Source organism: Biomphalaria glabrata, chromosome 13 (assembly GCF_947242115.1).
Source record: "Biomphalaria glabrata chromosome 13, xgBioGlab47.1, whole genome shotgun sequence".
NCBI classification, from domain to species: Eukaryota; Metazoa; Mollusca; class Gastropoda; family Planorbidae; genus Biomphalaria; species Biomphalaria glabrata.
Window position 1 is genome coordinate 38,482,998 of NC_074723.1, and position 20,655 is coordinate 38,503,652.

The window sequence follows — 20,655 nt, forward strand, 5'->3', positions numbered from 1 at the left end:
GTAATTAAATATTTTGTTTAATGCCAACAAAGGAAATTAATCATTTAACAGTCACAGATATGCTAAATATGTAATGTAGGGTTTCGTCCCCATAGATAATTGTACACGTTATTTCTCCCACATCTATTTTCGGATCAAGTTGAAACTTTAAACATTAATTTTTTTTGTACCTAAAAAAAAACATGAATCAATTAAAAGTTAACCAATTTGCCAATGGACCTCATTCACCAATTGTAAACAAACAACATTTAGTCACGTGATTTTATTGATAAAACAGCGGAAAAAACTGTCACGTGGCAACCAACATGAATTAAACACGAGATCGTTAATTATATAGAAGAGATAGAAAACCACGTGGCTAAATTTTGTTTGTTTACGATTCGTGAATGAGGTCCATTATATATTGGTTATCAATTATTTTGATATGGAAAAATTAAAATAGCTTCTACAATATTGAAATTTATTGTTGCGAAGGTGGAGTTCTTCCTCCTATAAAAGTTTTTTTTTTTAAAGTATTTCTATATTTTGCCTTTTTCTTGTTCCTATTCGTGTCCAGATTGTGTATCCAGTACTTCTGAAAGACCTTTTTGTTCCAGGTTATTTGCATTGCTGGATAGGAGTAAGATCATTCAAAAATCTATTCAGAAAAGCAACAAGTACACTACAAACTTAAATTCCTGTTTTTTTTTTTATTTTTTAAATTAGATTTTAGATCTATATCTAGACTTAGCTATCACAATGGCTTGTTCAATTAAATGAATCATCTGAACATGTTAAGAGGTGGGGAAGTTAACAACGTACACACATTCTACATTCGTAAAATGTTTTATATGTTTCGTATGTTCCTTCAGGAGTTGAAGATAATTAATTGCTAGTCCAAACCTCCCGCAGGACGACGGGGGATGGGAGCGGGCAGGGTTTGAACCCGGGACCCTCGATGAATCTGAACGACAGTCCAGCGTGCAAACCGCACGACCAGGCAGCCATACTCGACCAGGCAGCCATTCAAACAATGAATGACAATTGATCTATATTTGTTTTGATAGTATTCCTTCTTATTTAGATCGATCTAAAATTACTTAATTCGAGATCATCTAAAATTTAGAGCATTTAAAGTTTAAAAAAGAAAAAGCGAAGACCAGAAAGTGAGGACTTAAAATTATAAATGATGGCTCCCCATGTCTTAGAAGACAATGGATGCTCCCATTAGATCTATAAAAAAAGATGACTTCCGCAACACGTTTTTATTATTGACGTCTGAAACTAACATGACTAGCTAGCTCTATTGACTATTAGACTTTAATTTACAGTCTGGTATATAGACGCTAGATATTTCATCACGGTAATCTAGATCTTTATAGTTACTAGATCTAGAATCTACTCTAGTATTTTCTGAATTATTCATAAATTTCATACATTTATAAATCGATGGCGATGAAGACCACAGCCCAGGTACACTCACTCAGCCGCGAGTGGTACAGTGTAAGTCAGTGTAACTGACTGTAATGAGTGTAAGTTCAATATAAGTTCAAAAGTTGTAAGTTACTAGAGTAGTTAATGCTATTCGGACACCTATAGGCCCAAATTTGAAAGTTTAACTTTGACAGCGCATTATTTTACAATGGTTTGACATAGAAAAGAAAATGACGTATATCAAAATCTTCTTTACTTAAACTTAAAGGAGAATAAGGATGACTACTTATATTTGTTCCCCTAACCTATATTTGTTATTATATTTAAGGTCAAAGAGGCTGTGTGTTTTCATTTAATTCGGACACATTTGACCCACATTATTTGATTCCGGACACCATAATTTATTTCGGACAATCTCTATATTTAGGCATCAATAAACTCAGATTTTAATTCTATATTAACATTAACTAAATTTTAAGATCCCCAGGCATAGCCCCTCACATGAAATCATTACGATGTTTTCAAACTATGCATAAATACGAACACAAAAAATAAAAATATGATCACACTTATTCTACCAAAATTAGGTCACTGGAATAGTGATTTCTGCACCGACTTCTGGAATTATTTTATGTTTGTTTATTTTATGTGTGTTGAATGTTTGGGGTTTTGCATGATTAGATGTGTGTTGAATGTTTATGTTTTTTTGTTTATTAATTTAATAAATTTTTAATACAGATGATCTTTTGTAGTATAGTAGGCCTAACTGAATCCTCTATACTCTATATTCTCTCTATATAAATCTAGATCTATCTAGTAGGTCTAGATCAGTTATTCCCAAAGTGGTCTATATAGACCCCCAAGGGTCTACGAAGACTTCCAAGGGGTCTATGAAAGTGAAAAAACAAATTGGGGGTCTATGAGATGTCCACGGGGGTCTACGATAATAGATTTCATTTAAGCACGTTGTGACTTTAATATTTACATCCTATTAATTTAATTCTTCACACTAACATATAATGTGTGCATAAGTTAATCCTTTAAATATTTATCCTGCTACTCAAACGAAAAATTGTTGTTTTTAATTTCAATAATTATTTAAGTAACTTAATTGTGTCTACATGTAAGTAATGTTTAGCAAAAAGAAATGTAAACTGTATAGCATTGATTGTCTAAAATTGTTCATTCCTTCCTTATCAAACATGCCAATTGCCTTTTTATGGCGATATTAAACTAATTACGCTTGAGAATCAACTGAGACAATGTCACCCTGACAAAAAAAATTAGAAAAACTTAGACCCACAAAATCTCTTCAACATCATATAGAGAAGATCATGGTTTGTGGGTGTCTTACACTATCTGTTTACTTATAGCAAAATAGGCGCTTGGCTACTGAACCTGGGCTCCTGGATTTGAATCTCTGTGAATTTTTAATTTCATGATTTTTAAGGCTCCCCTGAGCCCACCCAACTCTAATGGGTACCTGACTTATGTTAGGAAAAGTAAAGGCGGTTGGTCGTTGTGCTGGCCACATGACGCCATGCTCGTTAACCGTTGGCCAAAGAAACAGATAATCTTAACACCATCACAAGATCTGAAAGGGAAACTTCACTTTTTTATGACAAAGCATGTAAAACATTAAAGGTAAAACATTGATTTTACCAGCCGTTGTAGTTGTAAACACTGTTTCACACAACTGCTTTAAGCAACACTACAGTTCAAGGACACGTCAGTGGCATGAGTTATAAAATTAAAAGCTTATTATTATTTGCAAACGACATATATACAGTTTGGGATCAGCGGTGTCACAGGCTATGACAGGGTGTAGTGATGTGTGTTGCAAACTGCATTAGAGTCACCGGCTCCTTTCTTTCTTTTTTTTACTCAGGATTGACCCACAAAACCTTTCCCATGTTTGAATTTAGTTGCAAGGCAGGAGAGTTTTCAATTCATTACTTCGGCTAGGTGGGTAGCCAGCCAAGGCTAATGAGCCCTTCATGCTTGACGCTTACTGGCTTCGCCCCTTCTCCTAATAGTGATAACATGTTTGCGGACTCAATATATGAGCAACACTTGAAAGATCAAGAAATACGCCAGAAACTGCTCTTTGCGAAAAATTAAATAATTAATATTTAATGTTTGAAGCACTACTTCATTGAACAACAAATTCCTGTTTGAAACACATCTGTAGCAACGGATGATAAACCTGCAAAAAGACATTTCCAGTTTGTTTGGTGATTCCTGCAGTACATATTAATTTTTATTTTAATTGGTTTCAATTTGAATTTTATCAATAAAAAAAAGATAGATCTCTATAATTTAATATGTAGCTTTAAATTACTTTTTCACTTTTCAACTCACTACAGATAGAAATTAGTTGTAAAACAATGTTGTTGAATTTGAAAAAATTTGTAAGTTAAACAGGGGGTCTACAGAAAACAAGGCAAGGGGTCTACGAGAGAAAAAAGTTTGGGAACCACTGGTCTAGATCTAAGCATTTAACTTCATTCAATGTACCAAGCTCACTCCAAACATTTGCCCATTGATTCTCTATTTAAAAAAACAACAACAAACGAACAAATATAATATAAGATCATTTTTATTGATGTCCAAAACTGGCTGTCCGAAATAAATTTTGGTAAGAAAATCGTAATTTAATTCGGACACCGTATTAATTTTTTTTTGGTATGGAATTAGAAAACTTGGCTTATAAATCAAATAAATTAGCTCCAAAAACAGAATAAATATTGCCGGGCTCATTAGTATAGACTTAGCCAATCAAAAAATATAGTCTTAACTCTAGGAAGAGGTAAAGTCATCCGAATAACATAGGAAAAAACAACAATCTGACTAACAAATTTGAAATTCGTTTTTCTTACATAAAAAGACAGGTAAATGGAAGGAAATTGGGTCAGAATCATTGGAAAATGGAATAGCACATTATACAGCGCGCTATTTTTATAATACATATTAAAATAATTATTTAATGACCACAAAAAACAGCAAATGTCCGAATTCATGTAATGTCCGAAATAAATAAACTACTATAGTAACTACAGTGACTCACAGTGACAGTCTGAGTTAAGTTAAGAGTCAGAGACACAGAGACAGTCTCTTACTCACACTCATCACTGACGACACTGACATCAGTGAATAACACTTACAGTACAGTGAGTCACAGTCACAGATTAAGAGTTCAGTCTCACAGTAACTCACACACCCACGCCAACACTAGTCTATGATATAGATCTAGATAGAATCTATAAGTCTATATTCTATATATCTAAACTAAGGTGTGTTTCTCCATACAAGATCCTCTGGAAAACTATTTAATGTATCAAGGCTGCGGGCAAAAACCAAGGTTAGGAAGCTACTCGTCAGGGAACTCCTGTATGCTGATGATGCAGCTATTGTGGCTGATTCTGATATTCAGCTACAGTCCATGGTTGACAAACTATCTGCTGCTTGCCAGAAGTTCGGCTTAAACATCAGTCAAAGCAAGACTAAGATACTTGTCCAAAACACAAACACTGCACCTCAAGTAAGCATTAATGGCCAACCACTAGAAGTTGTTGATCACTTTTGTTACCTTGGCTCCATCATATCCAACAACACTCTACTGGATAAAGACATAAACAACAGGATAGCCAAGGCAATGGCCACCATGTCACGGTTGCAGAAAAGAGTCTGGGACAACATATTGCTGACTAGCAGTACCAAAGCCCTAGTCTACCGGACCTGTGTGTTGAGCACCTTGCTGTACGGAAGTGAAACATGGTCAACCTACTCATGGCAGGAAAAAAAGCTGAATGTCTTCCACCTCCGATGCCTAAGGCGGATCTTTAAAATAAGGTGGCAAGATAAGATAACCAATGAGGAAGTGTTACATAGAGCAGGATGCCAGGACATCCGCTCTGTTATCAGCAGCAGACGCCTTGGCTGGCTTGGCCACGTTCGTAGAATGCCAGTAGGTCGACTTCCACAGGACATCCTGTATGGCGATCTAATAGAAGGCAGGAGAGCCGCTGGTCGCCCACTTTTACGTTATATGGATGTATGCAAACGCGACATGAAGCTCTTCAAAATCGACACTGGCAACTAGGAAGAGGTGGCACTGGACAGATCCACATGGAGAGAGAGCATAAAGGAAGGGTCACAGATTGCAGATGTCATACACAACAGAAGCAGAAAGAAGGGTGAAAATGCAATGGCGCCTGGTGATTATATATGCCCAACCTGCGATCGCAGCTGTGTATCAAGGATTGGCCTCTTTAGTCACACAAGAAGTTGCAAAGGGAAAAGATAGTCTCTCGAGACGTAAAATGCCACACAGATATTCTATATATATATAAATCTAGATCAATGTGGTCCCTACTACTTAGTACTAGATCTAGGTATTCTAGTATTACAATAACACTTAGTAAGAAAGTGAAAGTGCTGCCTGTAAAGTGTAATGCTGTATTGTTGCATGATGTAGAATCTTAATGCATCTAGAAATTTAGTCTGACCTATGACTAAGTCTGTATGATTTATGACATTATGTATAATCTATATGATGATCACATTATATTATCACATATATGATGTCCTGATAACTAGGTTTATCACTACATCTATATCCTATAGATCTAGTCAATAGAGTCTGAATAAACTCATTGCTTCGAAATGCCTGCAACAGTATTCATGATAGTCAATGTGACAATAATATGATTCATAAAGACATCTAGATCTAACTACGTCTATAACAGTTAAGATTACTGAGAATTCTTTGATATGACTTGAATCAATCTAGATCTTTAATTAAGTCTATAACAATAAAGATTACTATGATAACTTTGATATGACTTGAATCTATCTAGATCTTTAACTTAAGTAGTCTTTTTCTTAGTCTCAGAATCAGAGAATGGCTGTCAACTGTCTTTGTTGTTGTCACCTTCTCCTTTCAGCTTCTTCAGAGAGTATGCTTTTCAAGAACAAGAATCATGAGTCTATAATATTCTTAAAATACCGTTGCTTTAAATTTAGTATGTAGTTTAGAGTTTAGTAAAATCTTTCCATTCAGATGTCTCTTTAGCTTTTTATCTCTATGCTGAAACTCTAAGTTGTTGTAGATCTGTCGCTATATCTTCAATCCATTTTATTTATGTTCTGCCCTTTGTTTTTTGTTGGTATATATATACTTTTTTCGCTCCTCTGTTCTCTGACATTCTTTTGGGCAAATCTTCCCAATGTAATCTGATCTTTTTTATACATTTTTCTAAGGATTTGTTATCTCCAAGTATTTAGCAGAGTTTCTGTAGTTTTTGTCAGTGCCCAGGTCTCACTTGCATACATGGCTACTGGTCTTATGATGTTTATATATACTTTTTTTTTCTTTTCATTGATATACACTTTACTTTTGCTTCTAATATGTGCTGGGTGCTATAAAATGCTAGTAGCCTGCTGCTAGTCATTCCTTTTATTTCAGCCAATAGGCTATTTTAAGATCTGCTTAGCAAAGGAAGTTTTATTATTATTCTCCTGTGTCTGCAACTCTTAATAATGAACCCATTAGTTTATTTTTTCCAATACATTCTGAGACAATGATCTTTGTCTTAAAAAAAATAAAAGTATCATAAGGTTCCCTTTGATTCTCCAGACCATCACACTAATGAAATAACACAATAATTTTCTGGCAGAATGATCTCCACCTAACAAACCAAACTATGTCAGTGACATTACTTTAGCAGACGGTGCTACTGTTTGTCAACATCACTTGTTTTTTTATTTAGCATGTGAGGCTACTGAAAAACAAATCTTCTCTCAATATTTTTTGGAAATAAATTTATTTGTTTGGTTTTATATATTGTAATGACTGATTCTCTCCAACAGGCCTTCTGTAAAACACAGATCAACACAACACATCCAACTCAAGAACTTGACAACAAGAGTTCCAAAATAATGTGGTTCTTAATAACAAACAAATCACATCCAATACTACACAATTGGCTACAGGATACACTGGCTAAAAATGCTTTACTAAACTCTAAATTGCTGTACTGCCATACTAAACTCTCTATCTATTCTGGACTCATACTGCTTCACTTGAGAATTCACTATCCCCTGTCATCATCTCTTGCAATTCTTAGGAGGTTTGTGTTAGGATGTAATAAATTTTCAAATCTGAAGGAATATCAGAAACATGTAAAAGCAACAAACAGCATGATCAATGATCACATGAACAGGCAGGCATTCATCTGCATTACTAGTATCTAATTCAATAGATATATATATATATTTTTATATATATAGATTTATATACTAATATTTAATTATTGTGCTTTGTAGCCTAGATATAGCCTAGGTATTGTGCTGTATACTGTGAAATATATGTAATGTATAGCCATATAGTGCTACAGAATGTAAAATATAGCCTAGAAATTGCACTATAAATTTAGTTTTTGATAGAGTTACATGAGTTTATTTGAATATATGATTAGTTAAAATTAAGTGACCATGTATTCTCTGACCCAGTTTCTAGAGTCAATAGCTTGCCTTATTTTCTGTCAGTAATAAACATAAATATAAATAAGTTGATACTTGAGTTAACTTGAAGATTTCTCCTTGATTTCCTTCCCTTAAGTATCTGCACTATTCAACACATTCAAAGAGGAAGCAGCAGCACAAACTTCACAATTTTTGAGTCTTTCTGTTTTGTTGTTGTCATGTTCTCCACTGTTGGATATGGAGAATTTACCCCTGACATTTGGCTGGGCCAACTTTTTATGATTCTAACCATTACCCTGGCCTTTGTTTTTATACCTAGCCATGTAATCATACTCAAGTCTCCCAATCTAGCTAAGTAAAGGGATACTTTACTTTACTACAAATATTCCAATGGAACTTAAACATTTTAACTCATTTCTTCTAACTGGTTCATTGTTATAAATCCATTCTAGATTCAAGGAATTTTAGCCACATACATGGAAAGAGTTAACTGTGGTGGAGACTACAGTTTGGGTCTAACTAAGATCAAGAAGCATGTGATTGTCTGTTCTACAACATTATCTCTTGACAGCCTGATAGACTTCCTGAATGAATTTTATGGTAATCCTAACTTAGAGGTGAGGCCATTGCTTAAATATAGGACCGTTAATAGCACTTTAAAAGAGTTGTACTTTAAGCCTCTTATAAAATAACAAAACTACTACAGATTTGATGAGGTAACCTCAGCTTGGGAGTCATTTTACAGAAGATTGAATCATATCAACTTGCAAAGAGATATGTGGCTAAATTTTTTAAAATTGAATAACAAAATAGTTTAATTTTGTCAGCTATTTCGCTTTGATTCTCATGGCATAGAACTTATAACAAAACAAACACAAACGAATAGTTAGACTACCACATGATAAAGAAAGGCTTGAGGTAAGTAATCTTTAATCATGGGTTATGTTGGCAAATGACATGCAGGTTTTTTTTCGTCTTTCTCCCACAAAACTTCAGAGGCCTCTAGGATATGGCAGGGTTGCAGGTGGTCATGACTTCCACAGTATGATGTGGAGGGTTATAAGGGAAAACCTGCACAATCTATTCACCCTAACACAAAAAACTTCCCACAAGCCTCAGCTGAAGGCACGGTGGCTAAGCGGTAACGTCTAGTAATGTGCTTCTCCAGTTCCGCCGTATGGTAACGTGGTTGATTTGATTTTCTGTTTTATTGTCTGGTGAAACCCATGTCACTTTGTGGCATTTTTTGTGGGGGAAAATGCTGCCTCCTATAACTAATTCATTAAATGTGAAGAAGTCTGCAAACATTTCTCCATTTTCATTTATGATGCCAAGTCCCAGGGTGCCCATACTTTTCTCTCTCTCTCTGTGTCACTTCCCACTTTGGCAATCGAGTCTCCCATGAAGATCAAAACATTTTGTCAACTATACTTTGCAGTTGGTCATAAAATGTATTTTTGTCGGTATCACTTGCAAGGTTGGTGGGAGCATAGCACATAATGATATGAACATTTTTGAACTTAGACAAAAATTTTGCTCTAATTATTCGTTCTGAAACTGAGACTTTTGAAAGCTTCCTTGTTTAGTAGTAGTGCTACACCATTTTCATGTAAGTCATCTTCTTTTTCCTTTCCAGAGAAGAGAAGGGTTTCTCCTAATTGCAGTCTTGTTTCACCGAATGTGTTCCATCGAACTTCACTCATTCCCAGGATCTGTAGTTTGTAGTTGGCCATTTCCTTTGCAATTTGTGCACATCTACCTGGTTCTAGTAAAGTACGGACATTCCATGTTCCCAAGTTAAATGCTGCCTTCTGAATAAGGAAGTGTTTCTTTTTCATTGGTTTAAGTAGAGTGGTCGGCCTCACAGGATTCGTTCGACTTTCCCTGCATAGCTTCATAAGTCTCCTTTGTGGAGCTCTACTTTCGCCTCTGACAATGTTTAGTGTTTGTGTTTTTGTTCTGGTTTCTATAACACTATTTTTTCAATGGACAGGTTGTTAGCCTATCAAACAATACCTGTGTCCTGGGAAGGGGGATGCACCTTTTGTCTGGCCTCTTTCCTAGCAGACCTGTCTGGCTTGGTAGTACCTGCCAGGAGTGATGAGCTCCCGCCGGTATAGCTCTGAGGGTCATTGAGGCACTCAAGCTGTCACACCACGGCAAGGTATGTGCATCAGGTGTGCATCTAGCGCGTCAGATATTTACACAGTTAAAACCAACCTGGAAATCTCCTCACATCTCAAACAAGACTAAACTAAGAATCTTTAACTCTAATGTCAAGGCTGTCCTACTGTATGGTTCTGAAACATGGAGAACAACTGAAGCCACAACAAAAAAAAAATACAGACCTTCATCAACAGATGCCTGAGAAATATCCTAAAAAATACACTGGTATGACAAATTAGAAAACACCAAACTGTGGGAGATGAGTGGACAGAAAAATATAGAAGTGCCGATCTTAGAGAGGAAGTGGAGATGGATTGGTCACACCCTTAGAAAAGATACCAGCAACAGAGCTAGGCAGGCCTTAGAGTGGAACCCCCAGGGAGCAAGACTCAGAGGATGACCAAAAAGAACATGGCGACGCAGTGTACTTGAAGAAGCAGAGAAGACCGGTAAGAGCTGGGAAACCATTAAAAAACTAGCAAGAGACTGTGGAGAGTGGCATGTTTTTGTCGAGGCCCTATGTTCCATGAGGAACTCAAAGGAGTGATGATGATGATGGAAACTGAGCATCACTAGTCTTTGGCAAACTCACAACAAACATTTTTCAAAGACATGAAACAGCTGGGACTAAGGGTTAGATTATGTCAGGGTAGACAAAATCATAGGCAAATACAATAAGTTCTTAGCAACTTGAAATATGGTGTCTAAATGTAGCCTTCTTTATTTCATTGTTGTAATGACCAAATGATGACAGACAATTAATGCGTGTATATTCCGCATTCCACATTTTTCATTCCAACAAGGACATCTGTACAATAAAGTTTCTATTTTCATATTTATATATATATATTTTTAATATTTTTTTTCAGATTAACAATTGACATCCCCCCATGACAATGTCATCAGGTTTTGGCAAAACAAACTTTCACATCAGGCTAGAACCAAGATCTTTGTGCTGCTTAGAATGGGGAAATTGGGAAAGGTAAACTTAGATCTTAGTTGTTATTTTGAAAAATTCAATTTTTCTTAGCACTCTCATAATATAACATACCCTTGGTGAAGCAAAATCAAATTTGCTGCCTTGCAGGATGTGGAGGGATCTACAAAGGGTTAGAGCAGCTTACACAAAAATAAAAGGCAGCTATTGATAGAGGCAAAAGGCTCACTCCCCCAGACGGTTGTGCGCAGGGCTAACAACCCTGTCATATAAAATGAATACTCTGACGAAAGCTTCAATTTTTCTAAGCACACTTATAATATAACCTTATGTCTCTCACAACATACTTTATGGCCAAGATAATTAGGATGTATTAGAATGCATACTCCTACATACTCTGTCTAATAAAGATAGAGAAATTCTGGATTTGTAGGGCATAAGATAGTACAGTAAGAATGCAAATATAAATAATATGTCAAATAATAGTAGGTCTAAAAAAATACTGTAAAATAACAAAACATGTTTTTCCTGCTAACAATGTGTCATATACTGGTTCATACAAATAACAAACCCCCAACCTATAAAAGGCACTGACGACATAATAACAGAAAACCTTAAAAAGGCTGAAACCTTCAATAAATATTTTGCCAGCATTAACAAGTCAAAGCCAAGAAAACAACTGGACCAGGCCTTCAGTAATATCTTAAAGAAAGAAGAAAAAGCTCCAACAGTCAACTGTCAGATCTTTGACACTCCCTTCACTCTACATGAGCTCAATACTGCCCTAAAAAGCCTCAAGTCAAGAAAATCCCCTGGACCCGATAAAATAACAAATGAAATGATTCGGGGACTAGGACCACAGGCACAAAACTGTATACTTAACTTTATCAACCATACATGGAAAACTGGAGACATACCACAGGAATGGAGAACCGCAAACATAATACCCATTTTAAAGAAAAATAAACCACCTGGAGACTCAAAAATTTATAGACCAATATCTCTAACATCCAACATTGGCAAAATGGCAGAAAAAATTATCAATAACCGACTTTATTGGTGGCTAGAAAGTACTTTCTCACTCCACAATGCACAAGCTGGCTTCAGGAAAGCAAGTAGAACAGAAGACCACCTCTTTCATTTTATCCAGGACACAGTGGAAGGGTTTCATGAAAACAAGCACACTACAGCAGTATTTATAGATTTGCAGCAAGCCTATGATAAAGTGTGGAGAAAAGGTCTATTTTTGAAGATGAAAAAAATGGGCATCCATGGAAAAATGTACAGCTGGATCAGGGCATTCTTAAAAAACAGAACCATTCAAACCCGACTCGAAGGTGCCATCTCTAGTAAAAAAAGTTTGGAAGAAGTACTACCACAAGGTTCAGCCCTTAGCTGCACTCTCTTTCTAATCTTCATGAATGACCTCCCGGACTTCATTTCGGTCAATAAGGCACTTTATGCAGATGACCTTTTAATTTGGACTACAGAGAAACATCCAGTGCTGACTAGATCCAAACTAAATAGAGCCCTCACAACTATCTCCACATATTCAAAATTATGGAAAATGGAAATACTGAAAAGAAAAGTCAGTTTATTCAATCTTTAGCCACAGCAACAAAACAGCAAAAAGAAACTACATCCTAAAAATAGACTCTCAGCCAATAAATAAAGAAGAAAATCCAACATATCTTGGTGTAAAACTAGACCAAAGACTGTCTCTAAAACACTTTATGGCAGATTTAAAAGAAAAGGCATCACAAAGATTAAACATAATAAAACACCTAGCAGGAATATCCTGGGGAGCTGAAAAGAAAACCTTAAGACAGTTATACACTGGATATGTCAGATCTGTAATGGATAACTGTCTCTCCATACAAGTTGCTGCCAACAAAACCTATCAATCATCATTAGATACAATCCAAAACCAAGCCTTGCGGCTAATTAGTGGAGGTATGAGAACTACTCCCACAGCAGCCTGTGAAATAGACTCCAATATTGAACCTCTTAAGTTAAGGCGCAACAGAGCAGCATTAGAAGCTATTGAGAGATACAGAAGGTTGGAGGACGATCATCCTAATAAATTACGAACACAGAGAAATAGGAAAAACAACCAAAAAAAGCAAAGGACTCTGATCCAACTTACTGACGAACTAGCCCTAAAACACCACCTACCCAATAAAAGAGAAAAAATTACCAGGTTTTCAAACATTACACCCGGACTAAACTACAAACAACCAACCATCAAAACACATTTACTAAATAACACCTTAACAAAAGAATCAAATCCACTGGAGCTCAAAGTAGGCACGCTTGAAACTATCGAAAGCTATCAAAAAACAGCTATCCATATTTATACAGACGGATCGGCTTTCAAAGCTACCATCAATGCTGGTCTTGGTGCCTTCCTGGTCTTCCCTAAAAATAAACACTTTGAGATAAGCGCACCCTGTGGTGATTACTGCTCAAACTTCCAAGCCGAAATTGAGGCAATTACCATAGCACTCCAGACAGGGGAAAACAAATTATATGAAGGAGTGCAACCACCATCAGATATTGTTGTCTTTACAGACTCCCAATCTACTCTGCAAGCACTTAACAGCAGCACCTCAAACAGCCCAAGAGAATTGACAACACTCATTGTGATAATCCACCAGATGATATCAAAATTAAATATCAATATTACGCTACAGTGGATCCCTGGACACATTGACATCATGGGAAATGAAAAGGCAGATAAGCTATCAAAGGCAGGTTCATCTATGGAACAACCAGATAGACCTGTTAACTACCTCACCCTAAGGTCAATGTTAGTCAACAATCACAAAGAGGAGTGGCTCAACCAATGGGCATCAGGAAACACAGGCAGAGCCATGTACAGAGAAATGACTACTCCTAACAAACTGGACAGTATTAACTTCCTCCCCCGCAAAGAACAATCTACAATCTTCCAACTAAGAACAGGACACACACCACTATTAAATTACCACCTGAGCAAAATGAACTCCACACAACTACCCCTTTGCAGACATTGCGCCCACCCCTTTGAAACCGTAAACCATATCCTCTTTGAATGCCCCTCCCTAATCCACCTTAGGCAGACCCTACTTCCACTACAGCCCAATAAAACCAACACCATGTACGGCAGTGCTGAACAACTGAAGAAAACAGCACACTTTTTTTTCCTTGGCACAGTCTGCAAAAGAGCTCACAGCTCAGCAGCACTAAAGCTGGCTAGAAGAAGAAGAAATACTGGTTCATCTATCTCTGTGATGTTTTTGGATAACAATGTTGAATTCTTGATTGAAAAAAAATTAAACTTATCAAAGGGCAGTAACTTTGGTCTACACTACATATAAAGTTCAGTTTCTGAACAACTTACACATCAATGTTATAATGTACTTTTGTTATCCAATCATTGTGTTTCATTTGTCAGGTCTTTCCACATTGTGCTTACAAGAATGCCACCAGGTGATTTAACCAGTTAGTTAAACTCTTGGCAGAGCATGCTTCAGGAGGAATATTCAACTTTATCATTCCCTTGTGATTTTCCATTGACCCATATGCTTTCAGTCCAATAGTTGTGTTACTTGAAGACCAGTAAGTATAATAAAATATTTTTATAAGTATAGGCAATGAAATAAAAAAAATTCCTAGGTCTCATCATCTCATCTCTGCCTGTTGTCTTGTCTGTGGCATAGGCTACCAACCATCTTCCTTTAGGAGTCTCAGTTCTGGGCGAGTCTCTCCAACTGCTCTCATGTCTTAAAAAAAATAGGTAAAGTTCCCATTTCAGACCTTGATGCATATGATGTTAAGGTCATCTGTTTCTTTGGCCAACAATTAGTAAGAAAGGTGTCATGTGGCTAGCACAATTACCAACCACCTTTACTTTCCCCAACTAAATTCAGGTACCCATTAGAGTTGGGTGGACTCCGGGGTTCCCTAAAAATCCCCAGGTTTTGAAGCTAAGCACTTAACTATTCAGCCACTGACTCCCCCTCCCATGTCTTGCCCATCTTAAACCTTCAAGCTGGAGGTCCATCTTCTTCCAGGTCTGTGTCCTCTGTTTATTTGCCATTTGTTATTACTGAAGCTAAAGGTTTTTCCCTATGCCCAAACTTCCTCCTTTCTCAGCTGGGCTTGGGATCGTCCTATGGCGTAGTTTTCTGCACAAAATACAGTAGTTTTTTTTCGTGTCACATCTTTTCATTTTTAGTTGTTTTTACTAGTATGGGTTTATAAAGAAATATCTTGAATTAGTATTGTCTATCAAAATTTTTTTAGCATTTTTTTAATAAAGTGAATATTTTAATAATAGCCTTTTGTTTTTTTTTTAATGTTTCAGGCCTGACGCTTTGTTCCTGGATACATTAGCTCATTTCCCATTGGTCTGTTACATGACTGGAAGTATTTGGAGGTACAGTATCTAAAGTATTATCAGTAACTGATCCTGTTTCTTGTTATTTATAGACGTATTGGTAGTTACTATTAATGTGTTAATCTAGTTGTTTATTTGTTCTATTTGTGCTTTAATCTAGTCATTCATTTTTCCCTATCACTTCGTTTCATTTGTCCCTTGACTTTTGGTCTAGGGGTACTTTGACAGCTCACATAACCAAATGCTTCCACTTTACCTCATCAGCAGGTGTTCTTAGCAGGATATTAAGATCTATTATTTTATGTTATCCAGCCAGATTGACCCTTTCTTCATGTTCCCTCCACTGTACCTTGAAGAATGATTTTAGGCAATGAGTCATGTCTTACAATATGACCAAACCAGTTCATCAGCTTTCATCTCTTCACAGTATTGAGGAGCTCCTCCTTTTTGCCAGCCAGTCTTCTTTTCCTGGTATTTGATACCCTGCATTTTTCTGTTCTATTCTCTCAAAGACTTTGGTTTTTCTTTCAGTCAACCTCAGCATTAAATGTCAAACTTTAACAACCTTATAGGAGAACATAGACCACTAGCCAAGAATAAAGTTTTGTGTATTTAAATAAAAAAAAAAGTAATGAGTCCATGTTAGATCTAGCTAGTTTGAGGTATTAAAATTTTTAAGAGTTTACACAAACATGTAGTCAGTATAATATGAGATGAAATCTTTATCAATAGTTAATCAGTACGCTAGTCATCAACATTTAGTTTGTTCTATTCTACTAGACATAGACCACTGTCTTTTAGGTCTTGTTGCTTAGTTTAGCTTGAATTTTCCATTGTCCTCTCTCTATGTCTCTCTTGTTTTTTCCTTCTGTCCCTCTTTCTTTCACTATTCTTGTCTAGGTCAGTGTATTGTTCTCATTCTAAGTATGCAAGTAACATAAAAAAAAGTTGTAAAAAAAAAGACAATCCCTCCTTTTTTGTAAGAGGGATTACTTTGCTCGTAACTCTTAATAACTAATTCTTCTTCTTCTTCTTCATCGTTCTCATTGTTATGTTGGAGTGTTCATATGACTAGACCAATACATGAGATGAACTGCGCGGTGGTTTCCAAATCAGGGAGCTCTCCATATAGTTTTCTTTCTATTGGGGTGATTTGGGGCCAATGTCTTATATGGGCCTCTTGGTAAAGAGAGCAGTTTTGGAGGACGTGGTCGGCATTCTCTGGTGATACTCCACATGGGCAGATTTCACTGGCTCCAATTTTGAGCTTCCGGTGCATGTGTTGTCGCATTCTGTTGTGTCCGGTCCTGAGAAAGATTAGACGTTGGTTTTGTCGGGATAGCTTATAGTAAGCTTCATCTTTCTTGTGATTTGGATGAGAACTCGTCCATTTCTCATTTATTTTGTTTACAATTAATTTCTTCATTTCTTCTGGATAGAGTGCAGAGTTTATTTGAGAGTTAGTTCTCCCACTCTTGGCGAGTGTGTCAGCCTTCTCATTTCCTTCTAGTTGTATATGGGCTAATATCCATTGAATAACAGTTTTTTTGCTCTTGTTGTTGAGCTTTGTAAGTGCTGTTCTGAGGTTTTTAATAAAAGAGGAATCAGAGTTTTGCAAGCTTTGGAGGGTTGTTTTTGCATCGGTTAGCAAGACAATCTGACTGTGAGGGGAACTTGGATGATTTGCTAGCATGGTAGCAGCTAGTGCTAGTGCTTCCCTTTCTGCTCTGTGACTGTCAGAGAGCTCTCCAGTTGCAATGGATTTTTCTAGTTTTCCTCCATCTGGCCATTCGATAAGTATTCCAGCTCCTCCATTTGTGGTGGCTTTATGGGATGAGCCATCCGTGTAAACTCTGATCCACTGATTGCTAGGGTAATTGGTATGTAGAAAACAGTTCACTATTTCCTTGAGCTCTGTTGGTCTGTAATCAGATTTTCTTTTTATGTTTTCAATATGGTCCCTTATAGTAGGAATAGGGCTTTCGTCCCAGGGTGGAAATTCGTTATAGTGTATCAAGGATTCCAGAGTAATTTTTTCAAGTTGGTGTTTCTTTTTTAGGTTTAGAGATTCCTGTATGAAATTGGTCCTTTTGAGATGTTTTTTGTGCCAGTTTTGTGGATTTTTGTTCTAAGTGGGTGCCTTTCAAAGGTTTCCAATTTAGTGAATTGGGAAAGGATTTTTATTTCTCTTCTTTCATCCAGAGAGATCAGGGCAGCGGTTTCCTCCATAGTTCTAATGAGTGTTGTTTTGATTGCTCCTGTCATTATCCTTAAACCAATATTTTGAACCTTGTCTATTTTTCTTAGGTTGGTTTGGGCTGCTGAGCCCCATGCTGTGGCACCATATTCTAGTACAGGTCTTACATAACTGGTATAGGTCTTTTTCAGGATGTTGTGATTAGCTCCCCAATCTGTGCCAGCTAATTTTTTCAAGAGGGATAGTCTCTGGATGCCTTTACTCTGTGTTTTATCTATTTGGTTTTTCCAGGTTAGTCTCGGGTCATAGGTGACTCCAAGATAAGTAGGGCTGTCATTTTTTTCTAAAGCTTCCTTATCTAATGTTAATTTTATTGTTTGTTGTTTTGTTGACAGTGAGAATATGGTATATGTTGTCTTTTTTGTGTTAATGGACATGCCCCAGTCTTTGGACCAATTATTGAGTTTATCAAGAGCATCTTGTAATCGAAATTTCGATGTTCCTACATATTCTTCTGTGCTAATTAAGGCAAGGTCATCTGCATACATGCTGCTTTTAACTTTTTTGGGTAGGTTTTGATTTAGATCGTTTATGAATATTAGAAAAATTGTTGGGGATAGGACTCCTCCTTGGGGGATGCCATTTTTTATACCCACTGTGTGGCTTCTTTGTCCTTGCATGCAAACTAAGGCTTTTCTGTTATTTAGGTATTCCTTTATCCAGTTGTACATTCTGTGGGATATGTGATGCTGGATTAGCTTGAGCAAGAGACCTTGTTCCCAGACTTTGTCAAATGCTTTTTCTAAGTCAACCCACACAATTGTTGTTGGTTTCTTTTCTTGAAAGCCGTCTTCTATTTCTTGTGTGATGAAGGCAATTTGATCTTCTGTTGATCTGCCTTTTCTAAAGCCAGCCTGGGCTTCAGTGAGTAGGTTATTTGACTCAAGGATCCATGTCAGCCTTCTATTTATCACTCTTTCCATCAGTTTGCAAGTACAGCTAGTGAGGATGATGGGACGGTAGCTATCCAGTTTATTTCTTGGTTTGCCGTGCTTTATTATAGGGATCATAATGGCTTTTTTCCAGATGTTTGGAATTCTGCCAGATTTCCAGCTAGCATTGAATATTTGTAGCAGTTTTCTTTTGGCTTGAGGACCCAAGTGAAGAAGCATGTCATTTGATAATTTGTCTGGACCCGGGGCTTGTTTTGGTTTGAGGACTTTTAGGGATTCATCTAGTTCCTTCATTTTAAGATTAGTGGTCATTCCCAAGGAGTAAGCTGGATTGTTTTCTTTAATTTTATCTTGGATTTCTGAGTTTACATCTTTATTTCTACTTTCATTAATTTGTATTTGTCCTACGCTTTGGAAAAACTTAATGAATTCATTTGCTGCTATGTTGGAGTTCAGACACATATTGATCTCAGACTTTTGTATATGATAGAGCTAACCATTTTTATCATTGTTCTTCAACATCAATTCTGTTCTTAGGTTGTTCTAACAATATGTCAAATGATGTGGACCCGTGATGTCACAGCTATTCTTAGAGACTCTCGAACAGTTATCAGGGGAATGAGGGACTTCGAACAAAGAAGCTTTACAGTAAAAATTTTTATTTGATTTTATATTTCACAAAACTTATCTTTTCTACCATTATGTATCAGCACTTAAAATATATCAGTACTTTCAAAATCACTTTCTATCAACAGGAGTTAAATCTTCTAGCTGGGGCAGTGAGAGGAGAACTTCCTAAACTGGCACGAGCTACACTCTGCGCTCTTATTACAATCAATGTTCATGCACGGGACATAATTTCAGAAATGGTGAAAAAACAGGTCAGACATTTTTTGACATTGAACTTTTTCATCTTCCTAATATTATTAAATTCCATTTGATGGCTAAATCAATTTTTTTGACATCATTAGAAAATACATATTGCTTCATGCAACAAAGACCTCTTCTTAAAAGATGACTGGTGAAATGTGCATTAAAAATATTTTTAAATGAAATGTATTCATTGTAAAATCTGTAATGACAACACCTTATAGTGCCCCAAGTACCCTATCTATCCCTCCATGCTGTGCAAAAAGAAAGACCATTTTGTGTGACCCTTGAGGTAACAGAAATGTTTTACATGCAGCCCTGAGATTACCAAAAGCTTTAAAATCTTGTATTAGAATGTAATATCTATAGCTAATATCTTAAAAATAGTATGTCTGAAAAAAAATCAAAGTTTTACAAATTAATCAGTCAAATGGAATTTTAAAAATGGTAATCCATTGTAAAAAAGACAAAATCCTAATTGTCCCAAATGTGGTTAATTATGCCTATATTAATCAGCACTCAAGACTTCATGGTCAAAAAAAAAAGAGCATTTAGAAAAACATCGTTTAAATAAACACAAGATCTTCTTTTTAAAAAGATAGAAAGGAAAATCACAAGTTACAGTTTCATTCTTTCGCTTTTACAAACTGTGTTTTGGGAAAATTTTTTGTTTTTAAAAATAAAGAATAGTTTCGGTAATGGTGATGAAATGTAGCACAGTGCTTTACCTCTTTTACATTTGTAACTATAGGACTCATTTTAGTCTCTTTAGGTCTGTGTCATTATCATCTGCATATAAATAAAAAATCTTTCTGGGGATCAGTATAATGCTAGGAACAAAACAAAAACATTTTCTTTTCTGCACATAAATGGAAACATTGCATGTGCATTCAAAACATTTACAATCTAGAGGAAATATATCTTATATATATTTCAAGTTGTAAGTTGTAGCTGCTGGCAGTTTTAAAATCTCTTTAGCCAAGTTTTTTGGTGTGGCATTTCTTTTGATCTACTAGATTCATGAATCTCTTTGGCCTTCTTTCATTTGTTTGTTAAATGAAGAAACAACAAAACTTGTGTTGACAGGTATCAGAACTTTTAAGTTTTGAATGGCAAAAACAACTCAGATATAACTGTGTTGTCTGAATGTCAATTGCTGTCTACACCTATGGCTATGAGTACCTTGGAGCCTGTCCTAGACTAGTGATTACACCTCTGACTGTAAGTTTATTGATATGGGTATCGTTGGACT

General features: G+C 36.2%; 1 pseudogene; it reads left to right on the forward strand.

Annotated features, from left to right (window-relative positions):
* The first annotated feature begins 1,215 nt into the window (after nucleotides 1–1,215).
* LOC129922577 (dynein axonemal heavy chain 6-like) overlaps nucleotides 1,216–20,655 on the forward strand; it is an 85,276-nt pseudogene continuing 65,836 nt past the window's right edge.